Below are 24,954 nucleotides of genomic sequence, written 5' to 3' on the forward strand. Positions count from 1 at the left end.
CACAGAGGATGTGGAATGTTATAGCCCTGGTTCCTCAACAAGATGCCGTGCTTTTCAGAGATGCTCCTTAACCCACCGGGCTGCACCTGAAGAGTGGGCCAGACCTACTTAAACATAAAGCTGAGCTGGGTGGTTACTATAAAGAGAGGAAGCACCGAGTAGAATAGGCTGTAGGGGAAAAGGAAAGGAACTCTGCAGTTCCTCTCTGTCCATGAGACAGTGGAGAGACAGGGAGGGATCCTTTAGGTAATCTAGATATGGACATAGGTGCTGGAACTAGGGGTGTTGCTGCACCTCCTGGCTTGAAGTAGTAATAACTCAAATGCAGGGTTTCTGCCTTCATCACCTGCACTATAAAAATGGTTCCAGCATCACTAGCAATGGAGCTCGTTTGCTAGTGTGAACCATGGGGTACTGACTGCTGTGGTGTATCAAAGCCTTTGGTCGTCATGTTGATGAGCCTGTCGGAGTTGTTGTATTAATGGCTATGAAGATCTCCTCGGAGCTTTGGCTTTTCTTTCTAGTTTTGGGGCTAGTTGTGAAAAGTATCATGATCATTTCTCTCTTGACTTCCGATGGCACTGAAATGTGGCTTTTTTTATTAGAATTCTTGTGAAGTGCCAGCTTCAGGGAGCTGAGGAATTTTAACAAGTTTAGCCATGATGGATATCCCTCTAGGGACAGAGATGCCCTAAGAACTATAGAGGCTGAAGATTTTAACCTTGGATTTGAATTTCTACAGATAGATGGGTTTTTCTGGAGTCAGAGTGCATATCTGTGACCTCTTGCTTGGAAAGTGGTCAGTGTTATCACATTACGTTGTGCATTCATCATGCAGAACAATGCTTCAAATGATACCTCCATGGCTAGTTAGAGATATTTATTAAAGATGAGTATAATTTTGCTGAGATTAGAATACTGTAAAAGGAAAAAAACCAAAACCCCAATGCAAACAATAACCCGGTACCTGGAATTAGCTTGAATGGTGTGGTTGAAATTCTCCTATGCTGTCACAATTGTCTCTGCATGCGAGTGAACTCTTGATGCTTGTTTCATTTCATAAATATATTATAATTAAACAATTATTTTATGAACAATTATGCTCATAATTGCCCAAGCAGGCTGGTGTGTCTTTTATGCAACATCTCTGTTTGATGTGAATAACTTTTCATAAAAATAGCCATGGAAGTAATTCATTTTGAAATTAAACACGCCAATTGTGCCTGCATTCAGAGAGGAGTAGGTGTTTTTGAACCTCCATCACCCACGTATCTCCCAAATAAAGGCATCCCTCCCTGATTATCCTCACGGAAAAACTGCTACCGTGCAAAAGAAGCATTTTGGGGAAGGGTGAGGAACATGCCATTAAACCTGAAGATACATGGTGAAATAATGGTTCCATTAAAATCTGAGAGTTTTACCACTGCCTTCAGCGAGGCCAGGATTTTCACTCACCGTGGCAAGAAAAACTACCCAGGGTTTGACCAGTGAACACGTGTTTGGAGGTGCTGAGATCTTGTGGTAGGGACCTCTGTATCTTTAGGGAATATTTGTGCTATTGGACACCTAGGGGTCTGTCCTGCTGTCAGTGCGCCTCCCTGTCAGAATTGTTTAGTGCTTGCCTAGCTGCAGATGTTTGAGTGTGCAGGAGACGTTCAGGAGACCTGGTAAGTTCCAGCCGTGTCCCTTGAGTGCTCTAATTTCTGATTGCTTGAAGGGGATGAGTCTGGAGATGGACAAGGGCCTGCCTGCTCAATCAGGATATTCTAACCAAGGCACCCATATGCTCAGCCTGGTGATGCTGATTAAATTAGGTCAGAGGCACAGCTCAGCCAGCAGGAGCAAATTAAGCCATTTGGGCCCCAGCCTACTCATTGGTTGCTCTACAAACCCCAAACACAAAGGAAAGCCTGGGAATGGGACTTTCTGCTCATTGGAGAGTGAGCAATTGCTAAGGCACTGAGGAAGATCTAGGAAGCCAGGAGATTTGTTCATTTTCTGGGAGCAGGGGAGTGCCAGCCACGGGTGGTGAATCTTGGTGCAAGTGAGGGAGAGGAGAAGCAAGGTAATCTTGTCTTGGTTCAGAGATGGAGGAGATACCAGCTGCCCGGCAGTTTTGGCTGAATTTTCAGAAGGCATCAGATGGTGGGACAGAAATGTGGGATGTAGGGGAAAAAGACAAGGGGGAATGAAAGAAAAGGAGAGGAGACAGGAACCCTGCATCAGAGCCTTACTAGTCGGAGATCAGAGGGGCTGTAGGCAGTTGGTTGCAGAGGGACATCTAGACCTATGCATGCCTCGGAATTATTGGGAACTTTTCATTTTCTAAGAGCAGAACAAATATTGAGGGCCAGTCAGTGAGATGATGCATGGAGTAAGGAAGCTCTCAGTATGAGAACATGTAGGAGACTCTGGTCCATTGAAATAAAGGGAGCTGCTTGTGAAGTCAGAGGTCCTGCTTCTTGTGAATAAAGATGGCAGAATGCATCCCTTAATGTTCATAGCAGCCCTGTGAGGAAGCCATGACAGCACTAAACTCATAGTCATTCCAGCCAGAAGGGACCATCATGATCATCTAGTCTGACCTCCTGCACATTGCAGGCCACAGAACCCCACGCACCCACTCCTGCAATAAACCCTAACCTCTGGCTGAGTTACTGACATCCTCAAATCATTGTTTAAAGACTTCAAATTACAGAGAAGTCGCCATTTACACTAGTTTAAACATGCAAATACCCTGAGACCCATGCTGGAGAGGAAGGCAAAAAACTCTCAGGGTCTCTGCCAATCTGACCTGGAGGAAAACTCCTTCCCGACCCCACCTATGGTGATCAGACTCTGAGCATGTGGGCAAGACCCCCCAGCCAGACACCCGATAAAGAATTCTCTGTAGTAACTCAGCCCTCCCCACCTAGCGTCCCAACACTGGCGGCTGGGATAGTTGCTGCTAACAGTCACAGATTGGCTATATGCCATCAGAGGCAGGCCCATCATCCCATCCCCCCATAAACTTATCAAGCTCAGTCTTGAAGCCAGTTGGGTTTTTAGCCCCCATTCTTAGAAGGCTGTTCCAGAACTGCACTCATCTGGTGGTTAGAAACCTTTTCCTGATTTCAACCGTAAACTTGTTGAGGGCCAGTTTACATCCACTAGTTCTTACATACACCTCACACTCAATAATAATTGATAGCTTCCAGTTGTTGGCTCCAGTATGTCAGTGGGGCTGGGGCACTGAATGCCAGCACAGCCTCCATTTAAATAATTACAAGATCCTGAAAATAAACATCATGGACCTACAGGACAGAGCTCTGCTCATTCACACAGCTTTGTTACTCTACTTTATTATCTTGCCTACTTAGATCCTCAGGACTCGAACCGTGACACATTTTTACCTCTGTGTGTAGAGCACCTCGCACCTTGTGAGCACTTCACAAACAATAATAGGTTACCTGAATTCCCTACAGGGTCTTTCTGTGAGCTTTAATAAACTTGCATTCACCCTGGAATGGGCTGAGATGAAAGTCAAGCCGTATAATCGTTTGGAATGCTGTAGTTTCAAAACACAACCTGGAAGCTAATTTACCGCAAAATATTTGTCTGGTGAAAGCTTGACTTTCTTGGGAGAATTCTGACGGCAGCATCCAGAGACTGGAATGACCTAGACAGGTTCTCATTTTTTTTCTCTAACAGCAATAATATACTTGGAGCAAGTTCAATTTCAGGGAAGAAAATCCATCCAAGGAAGCTGCCTCCCTTGTCTTTGGCTGAGGAATTGCCCTTCAGCTAGCTTCAGGGTGTGACTGAAGGCCTTTCCCAGCGGGATCCGATGGATGAAGACAACATGTTTAAGGAACACTCTGTAATCGTTCCTGCGGGGCCTCAAACTGGGGAATGGGAGAACGGTGACAACGGCTGTTTTGTAATGGTCTAGAATTGCTGTCTCCGTTTCCCATAATTTCCCACATAACAAGTACCTTAGCATCGACTGTGTTTTTGGAAGGAAAGTGTCTGTATCTATTAAAAACAAATTGACTGCTGCCAGGCCGGGACTGCTAAAAGATGAACTGATGAAGAGTGTTAACTGCAAAATGAAATATGAATTTCACTCTAATAGTTTATCAAACAGGACTGTTGTGAAAGCTCTCAGGTGTGCTGCCAAATCCAGCTCTCAAAGCAAGGAAAGGAATACAAGTGCAGTTATTGTTAATGTTAATTATCTGGTATCTGAGCAGTTGTTTGAAAGGCACAGAGCATTGTTTGAGACTTGCTTTCTGTTTGTGTGGGGGCTTTGTGCTCCTTTATTATAAATACCCTGACTCAATGAAAGTCAGCGTCTCTAAGATAGACTCTAAAGCGTATGGTCTCTTTTTGATACATCCAGAAAACACTTTTACACACTGAATACTAATAGAAAATAGACTCTCATATGTTGTGTGCCTTGGCTGGGACTTCCCAAAAGATGGCAGAACTTTGAGTGCAGCTGCAACGCCTCAGATATTCCACAGGCAATTATTTTGTCAGCGTTTTATTTCGTCTATTTTGTTCTAAATTCCCATTTAAGTAACCTTACAATTCTTCTAATGTTTATGTATCCTCTAAGCCCTTAGCGTCATTCTATGTCCTCTTTATAATAGGTGAACAATAATCATGTTCTATATGTTTGTTGGATAGAATTTTTTTCCTGTGCCCTCTTCATAAAACTGCCCCATTTTGCACCCAAGCCTCAATGTAGTTATATCCATAGAGCAGTGCTTTGCTGGTTTTGTGTGCTGGTACATTTCTTCAGGTTCTGTTCCTGGAATGGATCTTTTCATGAACAGAAGTAGGAGTTTTCCATGTGGTCCAACGTAGTTGCTTTGCAGGTACGGAACTTTCTCTTCATCTGCAACCAAACCCTATACAATTGTAGCCGATACCTGTGTGTCTACTGGAGCTGCTGAAAACTTTTACAGAAAAAGATTTTTGCTATAAAAAAAATCTTTGTGATCAAAATGTAAATTTTCACTGAAAATGGTCAGTTTGGTCAAAACTTCCTTTTGTTTAAAAAAGACAACCTGGAATACCTTCATGATGTTTACTCGCCACCCCTTCAGCCCCTTTTGCAATGGGAAAAGGAAAATATGGAGGGGAGGGAAGAGACAAAAAACCCCAATGCTTGCATTAAAAAAAAAATTTTTTAGTCAAAAACCAAAAAAAAAAATAATGGAAAAACTGGACGGAATGAAATATTTTCATTTCATTTGAAATTTTTTATAGCATTTCCCGCTGCACTGTTTTCTCCCTGGGGGAATGAGTCTGCAGCTGTACAAAATCAGGCTTCTGATGCAGGGCAATGACTGTTTAAAAGGGCTTTTAGCTGAGTCATTTACATGCATCTTTGGGTTAAAACTGTTCTGTGATGCATCTCTCAGAACTACTTAATTACCAGTGTGCTCTGCCATCTTCTGAAGCTAGATAGGTTTTTTTTTCTGATTACCTCTTCCTTTCTATTCCTTTTTGTTCATGACCCGCTGTGCACCATGCAAACTCAGTGTGCTCTCCTGAGTGCTAGTTCTCATGCTAGGCAATGGACACCACACAGGAGCCACTAATTATTTTAATGCAATGTGCTGCAGCATCCATGCAGTGGCCTGCTGTGCAAAGGAGGCACAGGTCGGTAAGAGCAGGTGTTCAGCTGCTTAACTCTCCTAAATCCTGCTACGGTAGGCCTAGGATTTCATATCTGTTTTCTGTGACTAACATACCGTAGGCAGCAGACACACAACCTGGTAACCTGGTTTGCGAGAACGCACACTGTATTAGAGCCATTCATCTGTGGCATGGAGCATGCAGGGGGAATGAGCTGTGCAGTGGGGTTTAAAAGGTCCTTGTTTCATCTTAGAAGCCATGTTACGACTGCCAAAAAAAGAAATGTTCACAAAAGCTCAGGCCAAGATTTTTCAAAGGCAGGAGCATAAAATCCATAGTTGGTAATTACCTAATTTTTCACAAGTGCTCGGTGCTACCTGGTTCTGTTGAAGTCAGTGGAAGCTGTTTTTGGAAATCTTGGCCTTGGTGTGTCTAACACCACAACTAGGCAAACACACCAGTGGTCCATAAGGAGCCCCCCAGGGAACTTTCCATATTTTGGGACGTTTCAGAAATGAGCAAGAGAAGACACTCAGCTCCCCGAGTACTTCAAAGGGGCACGCACTAGTCAGGTTGCAGAAAGGGATTGCTTTGATGTAGCACAGGGGACTGATTTCTCTACTGCAATACATTAACTTTGCAACAGGTACCACCGCAAGGCAAATTGCTTAAGCTTGTATTAGTGGCTCTTCCTTCGCCTCTGTTTTGCCTAATAATGTCTGCAGGTGTTCAGGATTGGAAAACAGAACCAGAAGGAAAAATTAAAGGAAACAGTTGCCTGCCTGGAGATAGCTGTCTGAAATTCAGAAGGTTTGCAGGGCAGTATGCAGCCCACGTCAGTCTAAATGCCACTTCTCAGCTTACCAGCCCTCACCCATCGCAGCTACAATTCTTTTCCCTGGCTGCTTTGCCATTAGCCAGGTAAAATAATAACCAGACTCTTGCATCAGTGCTCAGCTGGGAAGGGGAGATGGGAATTTCTCCCTCAACCCTTATATACACAATTAACTTTACACATGTAGCTAAATAGACGATTGTGGTGGGACAGCTGTAAGGGAATGAGTCGCTCCTATGCTAGGCTCCAACCAATCCACGAGCCAGAGACTGGCTTTGTGACTCCCAGCTCAGGTGTACAAGCCTAACAGGAGCTTGGAACTTGCTTCTGACTGTGGCACCAGATTTCCGGAGCCTTAGCCTGCTTTAGACTTGCTCTTGCTCCAGCCCTGGTCCTAGTCCTGTGCCTGTTCCTGTCTTGCTCCATTTCCACCCTGGACTCCTGATTCTGGCTCTGACCACTAGGCATGACCATCCCCATCCCAGCTGCTGAGAACAACATTCTTATCCCTCTGAAACATCAGCTGTTAGACACTGATGGAGGCAGGATACCAGGTTAAATAACTGACCAGTAAGCACTGCTCTGCTCTGGTACAGCAATGCCTGTGTTCTAGCTCTTTGCTTCCAAGAATACTGAAGCATTGTGATGCAGAACAATGCACCTAAGACCCATTGAAGTAGATTGCTCAGTATTGTATTTCGTTCTCCCTCTCTTTCTCCTGCCCCTCCACTTTTGTTTATCTCCCTCTGGTAAGGATGTCGGTACACTGGGCTTAGCAGATGTTGCTTTTCCTTATTTTCACATGCAGAATTATAATATTAGTAAATTTCTTAGGCTGTAATAATATAATAGTAGATTCCTTTGTCTGGACTGTGTTCTTAAGTATTACCTTGGTCAGTAATTTAATTTAATTGGAAGTGCCAACACTCTGACATTGTTAAGGTTAATGACCCAATGATTTACAAGACAAGGCACATTTACTGGCAAATGGATTTTAGTAATTCTTCCACTGAACAATGAGAATAACAGTTTGCACATTGATCCACAAAGCCCTACTTCAGGGGCTTTATTCTGGCTCTAGCAATAGGCATGATGTCTCTCTCCATACCCTCATTATTGCTCTAAGGTTTTTTTCCTCAGCTCTATCATATTGAAACTGCATCGTATTGAATTTCAAGTGAGTCTTTTCCATATGGTCCATAGATTTCACTCCCTATATGGAACTCTGTGGCACCATGGAGGATGACTGGGAAGGGTAGAACAGGGCATGATCATCCCTTCAATTCACTAAATGTTAAGCAGGATTGGTCAGTGGCTTTCTGGGTACCCTGCAAAGCATTTGAGGCAGAGGTATGGGGGAGGCAGGGCGGGCGCGGAATTCAGAGCTGATGCAGTAAAGATCAGCTGTACAAATGTCAGTGAAAAACAGTATGAAAGTGGAAGAGGAGATGTAGCTATCGCCAGTCACTCCACTCAGAAAAGGCCAGATCCTGCCACCCTTCCACATGTTGGGTAGGGCCTAAGGCACTGGTCCCAAAAGATGCTGCTGTAAAACGGAGTAGCAGGAATTCCATGGTTTTCTGCCTCTGTTGGAATCCTGACTTTTGTGGAAATTCTGCCGCCACGGCTGGTGAGCAATAGGCAATGTCTGTGCGGTGATGGTGCCACTCCCAAATGGTGCAGGGAACCAGTCGGGGACGGGCAGGGGAGACGCTCTCAGTGAACATTGGCAAGAAGCTATGACATTTGTTTGAGAGCCAGGAACCCTCATTGCAGGATGTCTCCTGGTGTCTGAAACAAACGCACAAATGGGGAAAAACCAAAGCAAATAGCGAAGAAAGGCAGAGAAATGTTAGACTGGATGAGTAAAATGGCGTAATAAGAACATCACAGCTCTTCTATCAACATGGCTCTTCCCTTCCACTCCAGTGCTATCTGCATTTATCAGCCTAACGCTCTGCTGTCACAAGGTGGTACTGGCCCTTTAAGAGGGAGTAGGGACAGGTCAGCTGACCCCAATTAGATTTAAAAGAGGTCAGCCGGGGGGAGGGGAAGAGTCAACACAGGACAGGAGAGCTGGTGAGTCAGAGACAGGGAGCTGCAAGAAGGAGGAGCAGCTGGAAGTTCCTCTGAGAGGGGAGTGGAGAAGGCCCCTGGGGTGGGCCAAGGAGTTGTTCTTTGTTTGCTGTGCCTGCATTTGGGACACAAGCCTCCTGGAAAGAGATGCTGGGTGTGGAAGTGGGTACTTGGGGTGAAGGGCAACTTGTTACACCTATGCTCCTATGTTGCTTGTGATGTACTGGAGTCAGATTGCAAGACTTTGCCCCTCAGGGGCCTGCTGGACGTGAGATGTGTCTCTCATGCAGCTCCTGTACCCTGTTGAATGACTTTTGCAATAACTAAACAGCACATTTCTGAGAGCACAGTAAACAGCCATAGGGTCATTAAAAGTAAAAAGCTGAAAAGCAACAACAAAGAAGATTCTTGAAGGGTGGAAATTGTATCATAAGGATAAAAACGAGTAGTATTGTTGGCTAAATGGAAATAACTGTGCCGTGACTGATATTCTAACTATAATTAACTAATACAATGATGAAGTTCATGTACAGGGAAAGTACTTAGATGCTAGATTTTATTGTCTTTATCTGTCAGGGCAGGGGTTGTCTATGAATATCATAGGCAAGCCTGGGTTTTCATTTCCTTCAATTGAGATACAAATCAGCAGTTCAGGATGATATATGTGCCAGGGGCTTAAGGCAATTAGCAAACTAACTGGCTAAACCACTAACCATAATTTCTGGAAGAACATGGGAGGTACCAAACACTGTGGGGGATGAGGGGAATGCCTCAGTGGTAGTTCTCATGTTGGATACTGGGAAAGCAAGCTGTAAGCATCAAGAGGTTAGTGGCATCCTGAATAATGAACAATACTGGGTTATAGAGAACCAGTTACAGCAGTACACACAGAAAATGCACTGGGTAGACAAAGAATGTGATATACTATAGTGTGTGGTTCTCAGCTAAGGGTACGTGTACCCCTGGCGGTGTTCAGAGGTCTTCCAGGAGATACATCACCTCCTCTAGATAGTTGCCTAGTTTTACAACAGGCTACATAAAAAGCACTAGCGAACTCAGTGCAAAGGAAAATTTCATAGACAATGATTTGTTTATATTGCTCTATATATTATATTCAAATTTATTTATTTTATAATGAGATGGTAAAAATGAGAAAATAAGCCATTCGTCAGTATAGTGTGCTGTGACATGTTTGTATTTTTTATGTCTGATTTTATACGTTTTTAACTTGTGGGTACACAAGACAAATCAGACTCTTGAAAGGGGTACAGTAGTCTAGAAAGGTTGAGAGCCGCTGCTGTAGTGTATAGAAGAAAGAGGGAAATAATGGGAAGGAAAAAGATAGGAAACGCAGGCAGGAGAGTGTGGAGTTGTGAGAACAGGAGGCACAAGGAGACATTTACTGACAATAAATGTGAAGTGTTTGGCTCAGGGATCCGGTATGTGAAAATCTTCGATACTGGGCTGTTTTCTGTAGCGGAGCCTTTCATATAAGGCATTTTCTACAAACCCAGCTCTAATTTCTTTGATTAATTTTTAAACACTATGCTGTCAGCTTTTATTTCCAATAAACTCGAGCTTTTAATTGGGCTGAAACTTATTGAAATGGAATCTTTTCTGTCAGTCTGACTAGTTTGGATGTGCTGATATTGTTAAAGTAGGACAGAGCTGCATATTGCACTAAAGCAACATCTCATTTGCTTATGTGCTTTGAAAATATCAGCAGCTTTGCACTTTGGCCTTGCTAAATTATTGCTCTTCAGAATCTCTTGTCTTCAGTTATTTTCACATGACACTTGCATGGTCATTAATTTTCAGTTTTGTTTTTCCAATTAAATGGTCTTGCTGAAAAGCACAGGTTAGGGGTCTGTTCAGAGGTGCTAAGCAATCAGCTGCACCTCTGTTCATTGTTAAGATGATTTGCCTGAAGTATTGTACTAAAAAAAGTTAAGAGCCAAGTGTTAGATGCAGAAGATGGCTACTGTGGAGCTAAGCCTGGCTGCAAACTCAAAAATAGAATTGTTCACAAATGTAACAAAGTTTAGAACTCTGAGAACATTGGCACAACTAGTGTCCAACGTTAGGAAAAGCCTCAGAAGTAAGGATGTATAGTTAGACTGGTGGTAGTGGGTCCCAGTTCTGGTGTCAGATGAGTGTGAGCAGACCCTGGTCCCCAGGCACAACTCCACTGACATCAGAACTGGGTTAATTATTGCTGCCCACAGAAACTTGAAGTAGACCTGTTTTTTATCAGGGATTTTAAATACGCTAGACTTCAGGGTGTTCCAAATTGGGGGCTTTATAGGGATAAGAGCCAATTTTGAAGTTTGCATGTGGATCTATGTTACAATTCTTAATTCTCCTCCAAATACAGCAGTCATGTTTTGCGCTGTCTGTATCTTTATCAGAAGCTGGGAATGGGCGACAGGGGATGGATCACTTGGTGATTCCCTGTTCTGCTCATTCCCTCTGAGGCACCTGGCACTGGCCACTGCTGGAAGACAGGATGTTGGGCTAGATGGACCTTTGGTCTGACTCAGTGTGGCCGTTCCTGTGACCGAAAAGAAATTCATCATTTTTGCTTGGTTTTGCATAGTCTTTAGCCAATAGGGGTAATTTGTGTGCACAGGAGAACAAGCTCTGAGCATGACATTAGATGGTGTGCTTTAGGCAAGCTATATTAATTCTCGTGTAACTCCACAGTGGTTCCAAACTAGATTAGGTTTTCAGTGCCAAAGAAACCATTGTTTCAGAGCTGCCTCTTAAGAGTGGGGAGGGTTTTGATATTGGTACAATCGGAACTAAATTTCTATAAAACTCTATTAATAATCTTCAGGTAGGACCAAGTGGCAGGGAAGTCCCAGGGTCCCTGAGCAATCTGAACTGAGCAGAAGCCCCAAAAGAGCTAAAGTTGTTAACACTGAAGGCTTCACTTTATGTGCAATACTTATCCTGAGTTCATTGTGAAATTTGCCCACCCGGAGACAGTAATTTAATATAGTTCTCTGGGGACCTGACATGTACATCTTAGCCATTAAAGGACAAATCCTGCCCCGCAGCCCTCTGTTCGGTATCACTGCTTGAGGGGAATAGGCTGGGCTGGGGCATTGCACATGCCCTGCTCGGGGAGGAGTTCTGCTCCAAAGGGGCTCCCAGAGTGGCAGTGTTAGCAGTACTGGGAGTGGGGCCAGAGGGGTCTCTGGTATGCAGCTCTCTGTCCTCTGCCCCACTGGAGGGGTATGTACAGGGCGAGATGTGACAGCTCCAAGGAGTGGCCTCAGTGAAATGTGAAGGACAGGATTGTTCCCCAGCTATGTGGGCTGGATGCTGACATGAGAATTTGACCTTAGGAGCCTAATCTGGAGCTCACCGAGGGGAAATAGAAAGACTCCCAGTGACTTTAGTGAGCTCTGCCACTGGCTCTCTGTGCACCAGCATGAAAACATCAGAGTAATTTAGCATTTTTTTTTTTAATTTAGCATCAAATACAACTTGCACAGATCAGTGTTTAAATATCCAGGTGCATGTATCCCTGGTTGTTGCAAACAGAGTGCATGGACTTTGCATACATTATGGTCCAGGACACCTGGCAGAGGACTTGGAGTCAGGACACCTGACTCACTTTGTGACCTTGGACCTGTCACTTAAATCTTACACCTCATCCAGGGCTTGTGGAAAACCGTTTAGGGTTTTCAATTAAATGGCCCTTTTTGGGTAAAATATCTGTTTTGTGTATTTCATTTTAAATCTACTTTTTGTCAACAAACATCCTCCTCCTCCCCCCCAAAAACCTAAAAAGTTTTTTATCTGACAACCAAAGAATTTTGATTTGCAAATGTCGTTATGGTAATTGGGTGCCTCACACTATCATTAATTATCTATAGTGTGTTAGTGGCTAGAAGTCCCGGTCACAGGTCAGAGACCCCTTGCACTAGGCCAACACAGAACAGAAAAACTGATCTCTTCTCGAAGAGCTTACAACCTCAGTAGAAGACCAGAGACTACAGACAGATGGGGGACAGCACACAGAAACAGAGCAATCATATAGGTTAACATGAAGGGCTGCACTCTTAGAGCACTAACCGCCTAAGTGTTAAGTTGTTGGTTTTTTTTTTTTTTAAAGGCACCACTGCAAAGGAGAATTCTATGGAGGGTTTTGAAGGAAGACCATGAGGTGGTTTGCAGATGTTTACTGGGAACTCTTCCCAAGTGCAAAGGGCAGCATACTAGTAAGCATGAAAGTGCTTGCTTGAAGATTTAACAAGTGGGCGTTGGAGGCTGGTATCATGGGTAGGGAGGAGGTGGGAGACATTGCAAGAGTGAATGAGATGATACATAGCTAGGGGATGAGCTGTGAAGGGCCATAACTGAATGCAAGTAGGTTTTGTTTGATGTAATAGAGAAAGGGGAGCTGCTGGAGGAGCGCGAAGAGAGAGGTGACATGATCAAAGCAACAAGCTTGGGATATGATCTTTACAGCAGAGTTTGAATGGGTACCAGTGGGGCCAGACTGCATTTGTGAAGGCCAAAGAAGAGAAGGTTGTTCCAGTCAAACGAGATGAGTGTCTGGATGCACGTTTCAGCAGTGTGGTTGGATAGGGGAGGTCACTGAAATTATACTATGCTGAAAGAATAGGCAAAGTTTAAGCACAGCTGGAGTGTGAAGATGTAGGGAAAGGGCTGAGTTGAAGAGGACACTGAGGGTATGGGCCTGAATGACAGGCAGGAAGAGGGGGGAAGGATCGCTCAGTGGTTTGTGCATTGGCCTGCTAAACCCAGCAGTCTGAGTTCAATCCTTGAGGGGGCCACTTAGGGATCTGGGGCAAAAATCAGTACTTGGTCCTGCTGGTGAAGGCAGGGGGCTGGACTCAATGACCTTTCAAGGTCCCTTCCAGTTCTAGGAGAAAGATACATCTACTATTATTATAAGAGCTCTCTTTTAGCCATGTTGAACTTTAGTTGACTGCTAGATTTCCATGAGGACATGTCAGAGGCTGAAATTTTTAGTTTGGATAGAAGCAGGCAGGTCTGGGGCAGAGCTGTGAGTTGTCGGCATAGAGACGATAACTGAATTTGTATTTGCAGATGAGATTACCCAGGGATAAGGGGGGGTAGAGGGAAAAGAGACAGGGATCAAGGATAGAGTCCTTTGCAGCCCTCACAAAGAGTGTGTGTGTGTGTGAGGGGGGGGGAATCTAATGAACATGCTGAAGGAGCCATTAGAAATGTAGGAGGGTGGTCATGGAAAGCAAGGAAAGACAAGATCTCCAGAAAAGGAGTATCGTCAACAGTATGAAGGCATTGGCAGCTCAAGGGAAATAAGCATGGAGTAGCGGTTTTGGCCAGGATGAGATGATTAGACTTTAGTGAGAATAGTTTGAGTGGTACACAAGTGGTAGAAGCTGGATTGGGAATTGAATGGAACTGATGGAAAGGAATTCCAGACAGCAATTATAAACAGCGTGTTCAGTGAGCTTGGAGATGAAAGGGAGAAAGGGGCAGCTGTTGGAGAGGTGAGTGGGGTCAAGGCTGTAGGTCTTTTGTTTTTTAAGATGGATGAGACTGAACCATTCTTCTATTGTACGGAGTAAGAACCGGAGGAGAATGAGAGGTGAGGGACGGTATGAGAGTGAGCATGAAGGAGATCAGGGGAAGGGATGGGGTCTCACTGGGGCAAGTGAAGGAGTTACAGGAGAACAGCAACTGAGAAACTGTCCATGACGGGTGAGAAGGAGGGGACGGTTGTAGGAGGGGAAGGTCACCTCACATTTTGTCAGTTTTCTCTTTGAAGGAATAGGTGAGCAAGAGCCAAGGAAGCAGGTGTTGGGTGGGAGACAGGTGGCTGGCAGGGCAGACCTTCTGATTGGGGAGAGGGGCATGTAGCATGAGGAGAATCAATAACCATACCGATGGGAAGAAGGGGAGAGAGGGCATTCCCCCACTGCCTTCTCTGGGCTGGGGTCTCCAGCCAGACTACATTTCCCACAGTGGCCAGGGACTCCCATGATGCACCATAGTGGTACACCAGGGAGACCTTGGAATATGATGGGAGATGTAGTTCAGCCATGCAGCTCAGCTCTTAGAGGAGAATGGGGCATGAGGCACTGAGACACCATTACTGACTTGAAATGTTCAGTTTTACCCTAAACTCTTGGTTGAAAATTTTCAGGTTTTCATTTTTTTCACTGAGAACTCAACATTTTCTGGGGAGAGGAGAGATGGAGGTGGGAAATTGTGGCCAGCTCTAAGCTTAGCTTCTCCATCTATAAGTTAGGAATTACATTTACCTAGCTACAAGAGGTACTTTTGAGAGCTTTGTCTGATGTAACACTATGTAAATCCAAAGTATTGGTCCAGTACATGTATAAACACCTGTATCTAACATAGCAGAGACTGTATGTTGAGTTGCAGAGTGACTTATTTTCACAAAAAAAAACCTAATTTGTGATCCACTGACACTTTTAACCAACTCTTCTTCCATGTACTATCCCTTTCTATGCACAAACGCGCAGATGAGCACACAGAAACCGAACTCCCCTTTTGACATTTCCGCTCCACAAGAAAAAAGTGTTGCTGCTATTTTGAATTCTCCAGAGCTCAATACTAGGACCCTGTTATCCAACAGGTATGTCCAGCCTTATGATGGAGATTGTGAGAGGCCAGGGTCTGCACCAATATATGGACGACACCTGGCTATGCAGCTTTCTCCTACAGTACAGGTAGTGCTGACCCAGCCTGCAAAGAAAATCAATTGTCGATGAAAAATAACTGGCTTAATATCATTCCAAGTAAGATGGAGGTGATGTTCACAGGAAGGCAGAATATTTGAGTCCTAAATGAGTCAAGTCTGTCAGTTAGTTATTATGCAGCCCTATATGCCAATCTACTGGGGAAGATCTTGAAGATGTAACTTGGTCATAGTGCTATCAACATACTGATGATGGCTTCCAATAACAGCACAGCAAAGATGACTCCTTAAATTGTTCCCTGTTAGGACATGATTTAAAATGAGGGGGGGACGGGGGCTTGTCTCTTTAAAGTTTTGTCCTCAAGTTTAGGGGAGCCAGGGTTTCACCATTGGTCTTTTTACTGAAGAAACTAATGCTGTTTCTTAGGTGCACCTATCTTGTTGTGCATGGATCCACAAAATATGAGGCCACCAGGAGTTCTGGGTGTTTGGGAGTACAGAAAGAGGCCCAGAGTTTGTATGAAGACTTTATGATCTTTCAGTAAGAAGGTGCAGTACATAAATAGTGAGAAACAGTTTTTATGAGTGGAATCCAGCAAGTTATACCTTCATAGAGACATATTTGTCCTGGTTCTTCCTGGGTTGTAACTTTGCATATCTGCACCAATAATCAGCTCGCTGTCTCTGCAGTGGCTTTACTAGGCTTCTCATCAAGTTGTGCAAATCAAGAGATGCTGTAGTTGGTCAATTTTTGAATTAGTGAGCTTGACAAATGTTTTCATGTGAGAAGGCAAGCTGCACATGGTGCTTGGTTTAATGTGAGCACATTAGAGTGACAATGCTGGGTTTAGCTTTAGTTATCAACACTTTCCGCCTATGTTGGTCTAAGTAATTGTCCTGTTTTTGTTCTGACAGGTTAAAATAATGTATGCTAGAATGAGAATGAAGATGAAAAGCTGCCCAGGAGGGTTAGCAATTGTTACTAGCAGTGACAAGCAGTGTAAGCTAGATGTATGGATAAATTGCTATTGCTCCGGAGGTTATTCCTATTAGCAGGAGACCTGTAAGAAACCCTAACAAGGCATTAATACAGTACAGCTAGTAAAATAAGCTTGTCTGTCCTGTCCAGAGCTCAGGATTAATGGTGCTTTCCAGCGTTTTCTTGATACTCCACTGACAGGTTGTGATAGACCTTTAAATAAAACAAAAGCTCCAATAGGCCATTGGAGTGAGTTGAGCAACTCTGAAGATTTATAAGCTAATTTAAAAAAAAAACACATTTATCCGAGTTGTAAACAGTCTCTTGGAAAGACATTCTTGGGTTCCTCTCTGCATGGAGTCCAATAATGCCATAGAGACTGGATCTCAGGTAAGTTTATATTTTCACATCAGCTTTTCTCGCAGAGTAAAATGAACTTAACTTTCTTCTTTAATTCATGCTGCTGGGGCTCAGAAAGATTCATTTAAACAGGAGCAATGCAGCATCCCGTCCCCCTGAAAACTGGTACCATGAATGTTAAGAAAAATGGACGTAAAGTGCTGCTCATGAGCTCAGGGAGAATGGCCCACAGGATACAATGGCATGCTCATGCAGAGCTCCTGGCAGACTTGGGGCCTAAAAATGTCACTAGTCTTGCTACCTAACTCTCAAATGCATGGTCTGTGTTTAAGAACTAGAATGAGGTTTGGCTCCTTCATAGGATAGTATAAGAATTAAAAACCCATTTTGCGCCTCCTACCTTTGCAGCAGGTATTTGAGTCTGGAGGAGATGGCTTCATGGAGTGTGATAAGTATCCAGTCTGCGTTTTCTGGAACCATGCAGAGTTATCCTGGTAGAGTTGACTCTACTCTTTTCCCGTCCAAGACAGATATTCAGAAAAGGAATTCCATTTGTCTCTAGGACTCAGCCGGTCTGCCCTTTATTTCTGTACTTATTGGAGAGGAGACAAAAAAAAATCAGTTTGACTATATTTTTGTCCTGTGCATTGAAAACTGGCAGAAGGAAACAAAGGGGAATGAGGAATGGCTGGTGAGTAAGGGGCCCAATGGGGTGCTGTGGCAATCAGTGTTAGGCCCTGTTATAATGAATACTTTCATTATTGATCTTGAAGGAAACAGTATGCTAAAATATGAACTAAGTCGGGAGGTGTTGTGAGCAGCGATGAGGCTGGGGAGTTTGAGGAGGGATGAGAAATGGGCAGAATGTTTGTTTTTAAAAATGTAAAGCTCTGCCTGGGGGGAAAACCCTCAATACATCTGGGGAAAATAATCCTGAGTGGGCAGGGGAATCCTGGGAAGCAGTAGTGCTGACAAGAGGCCTAGCGATGAAAGGCCACATCTCCAGCTAGTGGAAATTGCTACAGCTCTTTTTATTTCCACAGGGTAAGGCTGATTCCCATCAATGGAGGATCCAACCTGCAGACTGTTCTGTATCAATATTTATCCAGTGGTGAGAAAACAGTCCAGGAGGGATGGTGGGGAACAGATACGTGGACAAGAGATGAGGAAATATGAATGGGATGGTGGGCATGTTGCTAAAGGCTCCAATTCTGCTGCCTTTACTGATGTAGGGGAGTAGCTTCCTGTGAAAGCAATCCCACCAACTTCACTGGGACTACTTGTGGAGCAGCATGAGTTAAGGAGGCATAACTGAGCCTTTGTCTCTGTCTGCAAGTTGAAAAGAAGTCCAGTTAATGACTTATGAGTTCATATACTCACTTCCTAAAACAGGAAAACATATTTAGTTTGATAACTGCTTGAATCCTCCTTTGCAATAATTAGAAAACAAAGATCTTCTGTAAATTGGCTGTCTCTGTGACACACTTTGCAGCCAAGGAACCCTTACGAATGTAGTTACATAATTCTTTTTACATCATCTTAAATGTCCTTGCTGTAGATGGTGTCTTGGGTTGAACAGAGGGCAAGGAGAGAGCTGAATCTCATGCAATTGTGTCCATGAGCATGAAATCAGGGAGAGCCACAGAAAAATAAAAATGTTAACAGGGGAAATTAGCATTAAGGACTGTCATCTGCTTTAGTTTTATTCTTGTTTTGATCTATTTTGTTAGTGTGGGTCCTGCTTCGAGCAGGGGATTAGACTAGATGACTTCCTGAGTTCTCTTCCAACCTTAATAGTCGCATTCTATGAGTCCACTGTTTTATTATTTTTGAAATAAAAACAATGAGCAATTTAAACACCATAATGTTGGGAAGCAGATTCTAAACTGGATGGCATAGCTGGAGGAGGGAGGTGAGAAGAGATGGGGTAAATGGACACCATGCTGCATCCAGAGCGGAGGGTTAAAATTTAACAGGCATAAAGCCCTCTCCCCAAAGAGCCATGTGCTTCTATTTTTTGTTTCGGTGCAGTGGGTTGGAGATACTTTGAATCCCTATTAGCAGATTGTGGCCAAGTGCCATAGATTCCAAGGCCTGAAGGGATCGTGTGATGACCTCCTGTATAACACAGGTCATAGAAGGTCTCCAAAATAATTCCCAGAGCATATTTTTTTTAGAAAAACATCCAATTTTGACTCTGAAATAGTCAGTGATAGAGAATCCACCATGACCCTTGGGAAATTGTTCCAATGGTTAACTACAATCATTGTCAAAAATTTACACTCTATTTGCAGTCTGAATTTGTCTAGCTTCAACTTTCAGCTATTGGATCATGTTAAACCTTTCTTTGCTAGATTGAAGAACCTATTTTTAAATATTTGTTCCCCATGTAGGTACTTATAGATCATAATCAACTCATCCTTTAATCTTCTCTTAGTTTGACTCAGAGCTCAATCTGTTTAGTTTATCACCATAAGACACATTTTCTAATCCTTTATTCATTCTCATGGCTCTTCTCTGAGCCATCTCCAATTTAGCAACATCCTTCTTGAACTGGACACAGGATTCCAGCAGCAGTTGTGTAAGTACCAAATACAGAGGTAAATTACCTCTCTATTCCTACTTGAGATTCCCCAGTTTATGTATCCCAGTATCTCATTAGATCTTTTGGCCACATTGTCACTCCAGGAGCTTGTGTGCTGCTGATTAGCCACCATGATCCCCAAATCTTTTTCAGAGTCACTGCTTCCCAGGATGGAATCCCCCATTGTGTGAGTATGGCCGCCATTCTTTGTTCCTAGCTGAGTAGTGTTTCCATGGCGAAATGCAAATCCCACATCTCCTCATCACAGATTGATTGTGCAACTCTTAGTCAGATTAGTGAGCATTTATGAGTACAACTTTTTTGTGTAATGGTTTGCACAACTGAGCCCACCAATCCTGAACAGGGAGTGACAGGAAAACAGGCTGTCTGTAGCGTTCAGGATCAAAGCAAGCTCATTCCCCTGTAAATTCTGACTCTGGCTGAGAAAAATGTTTTTCACTTTGGTGGAGCTTGGACTAAAATACCCTAAGAGGGCAGGACTGATAGGTTGTACATGAAAAACCAAATGTGCAAAGTGAGATCGAACCCCCAGTTTGAGGGATTTTCTCTGATTGTCTGGATGTAACGCGATAACTTTTGAACACCACAGCCAATCAAACACAATGTTTCAGGGCAAATTCTAGGCCTCAATGAGCAGAACCCTATAGATTCTGGTGAAAACTGGAAAAGCCATTAGCACTTAAAACCTTGCTCCTCACCCTCCTGCTAAGACCTGCCTAACAGCAAGGCTCCCCTGCCGACAGAAGGACAGGAGAGTGAAGGAGGCTTTATATCTTACTGCGTCTCTTAATGTGCTGTCTTCCCAATGCTTACCCGCATGGGGAGTCCCCTCCATGGGGGGGGGGGAGCAGGTACTTTGGGGGCAAATACAGAGTCTCAGATATGAGGAGGAAGAGAATGTGGGGCACCCAGAGTTCCTTGTATGGCGGAGGGGGGAATTTAGGGAAACAGACCCCCAGATAGTGTGTCCAGATATCCCAATATTGGAGGCTTTGTCTTATATAGGACCGTCCCGATCCCGATTTTTCACACTTGCTATCTGGTCACCTTGGCCCCAGACATGGGGGAAATGCACAGAGCCCCTGGTGTCGGGGAGAGGGAATGAGACTCTGACATTGAGAGAGAGCGGGGCACTCTTGTATGAGGGGAGATGTAGGGTGCATACCCACCAGCTTTAATCTGGTCTGTGGTTGACTGCCATTAATAGCTTCCAGCACAACAATGCAAGCATAACTACGTACATAGAAAAGCATGATATATATATCAGACATCTTCATGCCACATCACCCTCCCAATCAATTTTACTCCCATCCAAATCTCCTTGGAAATTTCTTCTGTCTCCTTTCCTTTCAGTCAGCTGGGACGGACCCCTTTCAATGGGCTCCCGATGAGTGTCTGTCATTGCGATCTCTTCTGTTCCAGTGGGGAGCGACAGCCACAGCTCTTCTAGCCTCAACCTCCACAGCTCCATTCTCCTTTCCTGGAGGCAGCCACCGCTAAGATTCTGCTTCTGGATAGCTTCTCAGATACGGTCTTTAAACCCAGAAAGCCACTTGCACATACAGATGGATAGCGAACAGTGTCCAGCCTACCTCAGTTACAAAGTGCACAATGTTCTAATAAATCAGCCACCCCTTCCTATGCAGAGCCCTGGGACTAGCTGCCACTTTTCAAACTGGGCTGTTGCAATGGATCTAGCCTCCACAGCAGTGACGTAGATTAAAATACATGCCAAGGCACAGAATAATCTTAGAAGTGTCTTACAGCATCCACACCAGTAACATCCTGTTTTCTCTCTCCCAGCAGAGAGAAGTTAGATTCTGACCTCAGAGGAACCAGAACTAGGAGTGAGTTCCGGCATGAATACAAGGCTGCAAAGTAGGTTGCAGTCTTCACCCACATTAGTACTAAGTGTGGAAGAAGATAGATTCACAGAAAGCTTTGAGTCTTGGTCCATAACTCAGTCCCCGGGATTGCTGCCAATGTGAGCAAGGAACCCAGAGACACATGGAAGGATGAGGAGATCCTGTCTTGTGAGGTACGGCTTGTCCATGAATGAGCTTACACAAGCACTTGTGTAGCAGCTAACCTCACTGAGGAGAGAGCCCCACCTTACAGATAAATATAAGACATCAGGGATCTGATCCAAAGCCATGGAAGTCAATAGGAGTCTCTCCATTGACTGCAGTGGGCTTTGAAGGAGGCTTGAACTGCCAGTTAAAACCCTAATTTCCAGATTCAGGCAGCTATATTTTCATGGAGTTAATTTAGATAGACACTCATAGACTTTAGGGTCAGAAGGGACCAATATGATCATCTAGTCTGACCTCCTGCACAAAGCAGGCCACAGAATCCCGCCCATCCACCGACCACAACAAACCCCCAACCTATGTCTGAGTTATTGAAGTCTTCAAATTGTGGTTTGAAGACCTCAGGCTACAGATAATCCTCCAGCAAGTGACCCATGCCCCATGCTGCAAAGGAAGGTGAAAAACCTCCAGGGCCTCTGCCAATCTGCCCCGGAGGAAAATTCCTTCCTGACCCCAAATATGGCGATCAGCTAAACCCTGAGCATGTGGGCAAGACTCACCAGCCAGCACTCAGGAAAGAATTCTCTGCAGTAACTCAGATCCCATCCCATCACAGACCACTGGGCATACTTACCTGCTGATAATCAAAGATTAGTTGCCAAAATTAAGCTATCCCATCATACCATCCCTTCCATAAACTTATCAAGCTTAGTCTTAAAGCCAGATATGCCTTTCACCTCCACTACTCCCCTTGGAAGGCTGTTCCAGAACTTCACTCCTCTAATGGTTAGAAACCTTAGTCTAATTTCAAGTCTAAACTTCCTAGTGTCCAGTGTATACCCATTTGTTCTTGTGTCTACATTGGTACTAAGCTTAAATAATTCCTTTCCCTCCCTAATATTAATCCCTCTGATATATTTATAAAGAGCAAGCATATACCACCTCAGCCTTCTTTTGGTTAGGCTAAACAAGCCAAGCTCTTTGAGTCTCCTTTCATAAGGCAGGTTTTCCATTCCTCGGATCATCCTAGTAGCCCGTCTCTGAACCTGTTCCAGTTTGAATTCATCTTTCTTAAACATGGGAGACCAGAACTGCACACAGTATTCCAGATGAGGTCTCACCAGTGCCTTATATAATGGTACTAACACCTCCTTATCTTTGCTGGAAATTCCTCACCTGATGCATCCTAAAACTGCATTAGCTTTTTCACGGCCATATCACATTGGCGGCTCATAGTCATCCTGTGATCAACCAATACTCCAAGGTCCTTCTCCTCCTCTGTTGCTTCCAACTAATGTGTCCCGAATTTGTAACTAAAATTCTTATTATTAATCCCTAAATGCATGACCTTGCACTTTTCACTATTCAATTTCGTCCTATTACTATTACTCCAGTTTACAAGGTCATCCAGATCTTCCTGTATGATATCCCAGTCCTTCTCTGTGTTAGCAATACCTCCCAGCTTTGTGTCATCCGCAAACTTTATTAGCACATTCCCACTTTTTGTGCCAAGGTCAGTAATTAAAAGGTTAAATAAGATTGGTCCCAGAACCGATCCTTGAGGAACTCCACTAGTAACCTCCTTCCAGCCTGACAGTTCACCCTTCAGTACGACCCGTTGGAGTCTCCCCTTTAACAAGTTCCTTATCCAACTTTGAATTTTCATATTCATCCCCATCTTTTCCAATTTAGCTAACAATTCCCCATGTGGAACCGTGTCAAATGCCTTACTGAAATTGAGGTAAATTAGATCTACTGCATTTCCTTTGTCTAAATAAACTGTCACCTTCTCAAAGAAGGAGATCAGGTTGGTTTGGCACGATCTACCTTTTGTAAAACCATGTTGTAATTTGTCCCAGTTATCATTGACCTCAATGTCCTTAACTACTTTCTCCTTCAAAATTTTTTCCAAGACCTTACATACTACAGATGTCAAATTAACAGGCCTATAGTTACTCGGATCACTTTTTTTTCCCTTTCTTAAAGATAGGAACTACGTTAGCAATTCTCCAGTCATACGGTACAACCCCCGAGTTTACCGATTCATTAAAAATTCTCGCTAATGGGCTTGCAATTTCATGTGCCAGTTCCTTTAATATTCTTGAATGAAGATTATCTGGGCCCTCTGATTTTGTGCCATTAAACTGTTCAAGTTTGGCTTCTACCTCAGATGTGGTAATATCCACCTCCATATCCTCATCCCCATTTGTCATCCTTCCATTACCCCTAAGCTCCTCATTAGCCTTATGAAAGACTGAGGCAAAGTATTTATTTAGATATAGGGCCATGCCTAGGTTATCCTTAACCTCCATTCCATCCTCAGTGTGTAGCGGTCCCACTTCTTCTTTCTTTGTTTTCTTCTTGTTTATATGGCTATAGAACCTTTTACTATTGGTTTTAATTCCTTTTGCAAGGTCCAACTCTACATGGCTTTTAGCCTTTCTCACTTTATCCGTACATGTTTTGACCTCACTAAGGTAGCTTTCCTTGTTAATCCCACCCATCTTCCACTCCTTGTAGGCTTTCTGCTTTTTCTTAATCACCTCTCTGAGATGCTTGCTCATCCAGCTTGGTCTACAACTCCTATGTTTTTTTTTTTTTTACCTCTTTCTTGGGATGCAGGCTTCTGATAGTTTCTGCAACTTTGACTTAAAGTAATTCCAGGCCTCCTCCGCATTTAGATCCACAAGTTCTTCAGTCCAATCCACTTCCCTAACTAATTTCCTTAATTCTTTACAGTTAGCCCTTTTGAAGTCAAAAAACCTAGTCCCAGATCAATTTGTGTTTATCCTTCCATCTAGTTTGAACTGAATTAGCTCATGATCACTCAAACCAAGGTTGTCCCCTACAACCATTTCTTCTATGAGGTCCTCATTACTCACCAAAACCAAATCTAAAATGGCATCCCCTCTTGTTGGTTCTTCAACTACTTGGTGAAGAAATCCATCAGCTATCACTTCTAGAAAAATCTGAGCCCTATTATTCTTACTAGCACTTGTCCTCCAGTCTATATCTGGGAAGTTAAAGTCTCCCATGATCACACAATTCCCATTAGTGTTTACTTCATTAAAAACATTAAAGAGGTCTCTATCCATATCCAAATCAGATCACGGCGGTCTGTAGCACACCCCAAGCACTATCTCATGGGAGGCTCTAGTAGTTTTCTTTCCCAGTGTGATTTTTGCCCAGACAGACTCTGTCTTATCCATTCCATCCCTTCTTATTTCTTTACAGTTAACATCATCATTGATATATAATGCCACACCACCACCTTTGCCTTTATTTCTGTCTTTCCTAAACAGCAGATAGCCTTCAATACCTGTACTCCAGTCATGACTACTATTCCACCATGTTTCTTTTATCCCTATAATATCTGGTTTCACTTCCTGCACCAGTAGCTCTAGTTCCTCCATTTTGTTCCCTAGGCTCCTCGCATTAGAGTACAGACATCTTAATTTTTGCCGTTTGGCTTCACTGACATTCTTTACCCGGTTAGGCACAGACATTCTACCACCAGCATCACCTGTTAGTCTGGTATCTACACTACCCTTCCTCCTTATGTCAATTCTTCTGTCCACGGCTGTATCCCCTCTTACTTTGTTTTCTTCTGTCTCAAGGTTAAATTCCGGCATGGAGATCACCTGGACATCTCCCAACCATCTCCCCCAAATTCCTAGTTTAAAACTCTCTTAATCAGTTGGGCGAGCCTGCATCCTAGAAGTCTATTACCCTCCTTACTCAGGTGAAGTCCAT

Source organism: Gopherus flavomarginatus, chromosome 6, assembly GCF_025201925.1.
Source record: "Gopherus flavomarginatus isolate rGopFla2 chromosome 6, rGopFla2.mat.asm, whole genome shotgun sequence".
Lineage (NCBI taxonomy): Eukaryota > Metazoa > Chordata > Testudines > Testudinidae > Gopherus > Gopherus flavomarginatus.